This window comes from Dendrobates tinctorius, unplaced genomic scaffold (genome assembly GCF_039654945.1).
Source record: "Dendrobates tinctorius isolate UK_male_01 unplaced genomic scaffold, ASM3965494v1 ptg000504l, whole genome shotgun sequence".
In the NCBI taxonomy this organism is placed as follows: domain Eukaryota; kingdom Metazoa; phylum Chordata; class Amphibia; order Anura; family Dendrobatidae; genus Dendrobates; species Dendrobates tinctorius.
Window position 1 is genome coordinate 805,732 of NW_027362163.1, and position 6,962 is coordinate 812,693.

The window sequence follows — 6,962 nt, forward strand, 5'->3', positions numbered from 1 at the left end:
AGGGATTGATTGGTGCGTTCTGTCTGACCATTACTCTCCGGGTGATATGCCGACGAGAAGGAGAGTGAGATGCCCAATTTCATACAGAACGCCCTCCAAAATTTGGCCACAAACTGCACACCTCTGTCAGACACAACATTCAGGGGTACCCCATGCAATCGGACCACATGCTGCACAAACAATCTTGACAACGTTTCTGCTGAAGGTAATGCTGCCAAGGGAATGAAATGGGCCTGTTTAGAAAACCTATCCACCACCACCCAGATCACGGTATTGCCCCTGGAAGGTGGAAGGCCGGTAATAAAATCCATGGAAAGATGAGTCCATGGCCTATCAGGAACCGGTAAAGGTATGAGTTCCCCAGCCGGTCGGTTATGCGAGCTTTTGGAACGGGCACATATGTCACAAGCAGAAACAAATTCCTTGACATCGGACCTTAATGAAGGCTTGATACCTGGATGAGCACTCAGCCTAGAATCATGAAACTCCTGCAGAAGTCTAGGCCGCAATGAATCTGGAACAAACAGTTTATCGCTTGGCCTGGTTGCCGGAGCTAGGGCTTGAGCCCTTAGGATTTCTTGTTCTAACTCAGTTGAGACCCCCGCCACTACCACCCCTGGGGGAAGAATGGAGGACGGCGGCTCAGGGGGAGACACTGGATCAAAACTTCTGGACAGGGCATCCGCTTTAACATTTTTGGACCCCGGTCGAAAAGAAATTGAGAACTGAAATCGTGAAAAAAAAAGTGACAAACGGGCCTGTCTAGGAGTAAGCCTCTTAGCAGATTCAAGGTATGCCAAATTTTTGTGATCCGTGACAACCGTGATAGGGTGAGCTGCCCCTTTCAAAAAGTGCCTCCATTCCTCAAACGCCAGCTTGACCGCAAGAAGTTCTCTATTGCCTACATCATAGTTTTTCTCAGCTGAAGAGAACTTCTTGGAGAAGAAGGCACAGGGTTTGAGATTGGTAAGGGTGGCCGGACCCTGGGACAGCACAGCCCCCACCCCCACTTCAGAAGCATCCACCTCCACAATGAATGGTTTGGACGGGTCAGGTTGCACCAACACCGGGGCAGACATGAAACATTTCTTAATCGCTGAGAAGGATTCCTTAGCGAGTACAGACCAATTTTTTACATCAGCTCCCTTCTGGGTAAGATCTGTGAGTGGTTTCACCACTTGTGAGAAACCTTTAATGAATCTCCGATAATAGTTCGCAAATCCTAAGAAGCGCTGGAGCCCCTTGAGATCTCGAGGCTGAACCCAGTCAGCGATCGCCAGCACCTTCTTAGGATCCATACGAAACCCCTCAGAGGACACAATCAACCCCAAAAAAGACAGCTCCTGTACAAAAAATGAACATTTTTCCAATTTGGCGAACAATTGGTTCTCCCTGAGTCTCTGGAGAACTGTCTTTAGATGTTGCAAGTGAGATTGACTGTCCGGGGAATACACCAAAATATCATCCAAATAAATAATAACAAAACGGCCTATCAGATCAGAAAACACAACGTTGATGAAATTTTGGAAAATAGCGGGTGCATTAGTTAACTCAAATGGCATTACCAGGTTCTCAAAGAGTCCTTCTGATGTGAGGAATTCCGTTTTCCACTCGTCCCCTTCCCGAACCCTTATCAGATTGTAGGCCCCCCGCAGATCTAACTTGGAGAACCATTGGGCCCCAGCTAACTGGTTACATAAGTCTGGGATGAGGGGAAGCGGGTAAGAGTTCCTAACCGTTATCTTGTTCAGTTCCCGAAAGTCGAGGCACGGCCGCAAACCACCATCTTTTTTCTTCACAAAGAAGAACCCTGCTGCCACAGGTGACACAGGAGGCCTGATATGCCCTTTGCGGAGACTCTCAGCTATGAACTCCTTCATGGCTTGGCGCTCTGGCCCAGACAAATTGAACAATCGAGCCTTAGGTAACTTGGCTCCGGGTACTAAATCAATGGCACAATCATAGGGTCTATGTGGTGGCAGCGCCTCAGCCTCACTTTCGGAAAAAACGTCTTCGAAATCTTTCAGGTACTCCGGAATACCTTCCAGATCGACAGACGACACAGACACGGATTTAACAGCGTTAACAAGATGTCCCCGGTTACCACATTTATTATTGCATCCCCATTGAGTGATTTCCCCTGTAACCCAATCAATGGTAGGATTATGGCGTTGAAGCCAAGGCATCCCCAGTACCAGTCCTGCAGGCAAGTTATCTAGCACCAGACAACTTAGTTTCTCCACATGAGTGGAACCCACTTTTAGAGAAAAAAGTTCAGACCTGCAACAGATACCATCTTGGGTAAGAGGAGATGAGTCAATTGCCACAAGTTTAACAGGATCATGAAGCCTGACTGTCCCTATCTTATTAAGTGTCATAACCTTGGTATCAATCAGGTTCACAGCCGATCCGCAGTCAATAAAAGCAGTAGTCTGAACAGGACCATAACCAAGTTCCAGTTCCACCTGCAGCACCATCTTTGCACATGAGGAAAATTGTACCTGAAGGTCTGGGTAGCCTCCTCGATTACTACCCAGACCTAGTCGTTTCCCGCCATCTTGGAGGATGACGGACAGGAGGGGCAGTCCTTCTTCCAATGTCCAGATTTCCCACAATAGAAGCACAACTGCTTTTCCCGGTGGCGTCTTCTTTCCTTTCCCTCACAGGTGACAGCGCTCACCTCCATAGCCATAGGAAGAGTCCGGGTCTCATCTCCACTGAAGAATAAGGGTGTTTCCCGTTGCATAATGCCTCTAGCCCGCAGCCTGCGATCCATGCGAACCGCTTGGACCATGGCATCCTCCAGAGAGTCAGGCGGAGGATGAAGTGCCAAAGCATCCTTCAGACGTTCACACAGGTCTCTGTGGAACAGCCCCCGAAGGGCGGCATCAATCCAGGAAATCTTGGCTGCCCAACATCTGAATTCAGTACAGAACCATTCGGCCGAGTGCTCCCCCTGACAGACACTCATCACCTTGTCCTCAGCCAACCGCACTCTATCAGGCTCATCATAAATAATCCCTAAGGCTTCAAAAAATGCATCCACAGACATTCTCTCAGGGGCAGAAGAGGAAAGCGTAAATGCCCAGGTTTGTGGGGATCCCCTAAGCAGGGACATCACCACCCCCACCCTCTGTTTCTCATCCCCAGAGGAGTGGGGTCTCAAAGAAAAAAAGAGCTTACAGCCCTCCTTAAATGCCCTGAAATCATCCTTGTTACCAGAAAATATATCTGGTAATTTAACCGGGGATTCAGGTGGGACTAAAATGACATCTCTATTCCCCACCTCCTGGAAGCCTGCGGAAAGCACCCCCTGAACTGAGTCCTCCACCCGCCGTTGGGACTGGGCCAGAGCTTGGTGTTCCAAACTAAGCTTCTGCAGCGACTGAGTCAAGCATTTCACCTGCTCAGATAAAGCACACATTGGGTCCATGCTGCAGAAGTGAGGAGAGAAAAAAAAATAGCAGGCCAGTGCGCGTGTCCTGAGTAAAGCGAACTGTGCTCAGAGATACCTGTGGAGCGGCAGCAGCCGAGTAGATGCGTACTTCAGAGCCGCAGGACCTGAAGCATGTGACTGCTAGGGGCGTGGCCTAAACTCCACAGAGCTAGGAGCTGCCAGAGAACTCCTAGCAGGGTAACTGCGAGACAAAGTTACCAAGGGGCATAGACAGGGAGAATAGTCAGGACGTAGCCAATGAGTCATACACAGAGATAGCTGCAAGGTACAAGAGGGGCGAGCAAAGAGTAGTCAGGTAACAGGCAATGAGTCATACACAGATAATAACGCAGTACAGAATCAGCAGGCAAACTCACAATGGGAAACAGAACCGGGTCAGAACAATATAAACAAGCTATAGCAACAAACAGGCACACAGGGGTCAGCACACTAGGCCAAAGGCAAAAGTATAACTGGCAGGGATTGGAGCTTCCCAGGGGTTTAAGAAGCTCTCCCAGAACCAGAAAGAGGCCACAATCATTAACCCCAGGTGTGCAGGTCAAAACCTGCACCGGGCTCCAGACATTAACCCCCGGTGTGCAGTTCGCAGTTCAAAAACCTGCACTGGGATCATGACAGTCTCCATGGGAGATCGTCGTGGGACCTCGTTATTATCTGGACTACGGCGGAGAGGTCATGGACAATGACAACGACAGACACAACACTTAATTTTTGTATTACCAAGCTAACCAGGTGACTTTTATTTTTACGACGTGCTCAGTGTGCCACAGGTGTTATGATGAGTCACCAAAGGAGGAAAAAACAAAATACCAGCTAAGTCCAGAAAAACCAGAGAGGTTGGTAGCTATCAGATTGCAGACCCCTGAACCTATCCACAACAACTAGCAGTAGCTGTGGGGGGTTCCTACGGTGCCCTAGACCCCTTGATCACAGCCGGAGAGCTACATAGCCTAAAGACAGAAAGGGGAAAAACTAAACTGCCCCAGAGCAGACCCCAAAGCAATAGGCAGCCCCCAACATATAATGATGGTGAAGCAAGATGAAAACACTAACACAGATAGAAAGATAGGTTGAGCAAATGATGGGGCCCAAGCTAACTACATAGGACAGGATAGGAAAGCTGCTGTCTGCCATCCGCAAAAGCCCTATCAAAATGAGCCAACCGACTGATAGGAAAAACAGGCCCTGAAGTCGCTAGGCTTCAAAAGACTATATCAGCACTCAGGTATATTCTGAAGACAGAGAAAAAGATCAACAGATCAGAGACAAAAATGGAAATCAGCTCACCCCCGGCCGGGGATGGCAGAACTCCCAAAAAAACAAGGCAAAACAAAAACAAAACTGAATAGTACAAAGCAGAGCAGAAAAACTTAGCTTTGAGATGCAGGAATCAGACTGGTCTCCAAGAATCCAGCAGGAAAATCACCAGCCAGGAAGAAGGGCATCGGCAGCCTTATATCCAGTCCTCAATTCCAGCCACCCAGTCATCATCTAGCTGCCCAGGTGTTTGATAATCAGCCTCACTACCTTCCTTCACCAGAGGAGGGAGTTCATCAGACCTCAATGATGAAGGGAAAAATGAACTCACAACACACAGGTGTGTGATATTTTAATGTAAGTGTATGGAATGTTTATTTCAGTGCGTTACATTAGGGTAAGGCCTCTTTCACACTTCAGTTTTTTGTGTGAGTTAAAATCCGCCAAAAAGGCAGAAATGCGGATCCGTTACTAACTGATGTGAATGGATGCCACAGAATGAGGAAATTTAAAGGACCTGCTGGCCGGGAAAAAAGACAGAGAGAGAGAGAGAGAATTTTTTTTTTTGCAGGGTCCGTCCAGGCATGCCGATGGATGAAAAACATTTGGCGGATCCTCATAAAAACGGATCCAACGGATGGCCATCGGTCAAGATCCGCCAGTAATGCAATTCAATGGGGAAAGAAACGGATCCACAAAAAAAAATTGCAGATCCGTTTTTTTCAAAACCTGGCGGATTTTGACTGATTGTCAAAAACGGAAGTGTGAAAGAGGCCTTAGAATTTCAATGTAAGTGCGTGTAATGTTATTACGTCACCTTTAGAATGGCCAACATTCCCGATCACAAAGACTATAAACAGGACAACAGACCACACAGTTAGCGCTGCCCGTCCACTGACATCACGTCTTCCTTCTCTCACCTGCATGGACGCGCGGCCCGAGATCCCGTCCCACAGTCTCTACTGATTTATTCACACTGCGGGGCGGGATCTTGGGCCGCGGGTCCACGCAGGTGAGAGAAGGAAGACATCATGTGATGTCAGTGGACGGACAGCACTAACTGCGCATGCCCAAGTATTTGCTTGTTGTCACTGTTGCCCTAGAACATCTGAAAGACAGGAAACCTAAGCATCCAGCGCCCTGAAGCCCAGCAGATCCACCATCACTGCTGGGCACAAAAGCGGGACTAACTCCTAGCCGCGGTCTACGGACCAAACATTGGGCATGGGCAGGGCCTTGGGGGCAGATCCCAAGTGCGCTCAACCATGTGAAATTGGAACCATGGAAAAGTTGACAGTGATTTCTCATCTTTACAACAAAATTTACAAAACCATTTTTTTTTAGCAACCACCTGTCCCTCTGATTTCCCTTTGAGGGGTTTCTATGGGAGAAAATACCCAAAAGTGACACCATTCTAAAAACTGCACCCCTCAAGGTGCTCTAAACTACATTCAAGAAGATTATTAACCCTTCAGGTGCTTCACAGGAACTAAAGCAACGTGGAAGGAAAAATGGACACTTTAATTTTTCCAACAAAAATGTTCTTTTAGCATCAATTTTTTCATTTTCACATGGGCAACAGGATAAAATGGTTCGCAAAATTTGTTGAGCAATTTCTCCTGAGTAAACCGATACCTCATATGTGGTCATAAACCACTGTTTGGGCGCACGGCAGGGCTCGGAAGGGAAGGAGCGCTATTTGACTTTTTGAATGGAAAATATGCTGGAATATTTAGCGGTTGCCATGTCGCGTTTGGAGAGCCCCTGTGTACCTAAACATTGGAGCTCCCCCTCAAGTGACCCCATTTTGGAAACTAGACCCCCAAGGAACTTATCCTGATGCATATGAGCACTTTGAACCCCCGGGTGCTTCACAAATTGATCCATAAAAATGAAAAAGTACTTTTTTTTCACAAAAATTTTCTGTCAGAGACACCGCAGTGAACTTGCTCACTGAGCCAGTGCGCGTGTCCTGAGTAAAGCGAACAGTGCTCAAAGATACCTGTGGAGCGGGCAGCAACCGAGTAGATGTGTACTTCACACCCGCAGGACCTGAAGCACGTGACTGCTAGGGGAGTGGCCTAAACTCCACAGAGCTAGGAGCTGCAAGACAATTCCTAGCAGAGTAACTGCGAGACAAAGTTACCAAGGGGCATAGACAGTGAGAATAGTCAGGACGTAGCCAATGAGTCACACACAGATATAGCTGCAAGGTACCAGAGGGGCGAGCACAGAGTAGTCAGGTCAC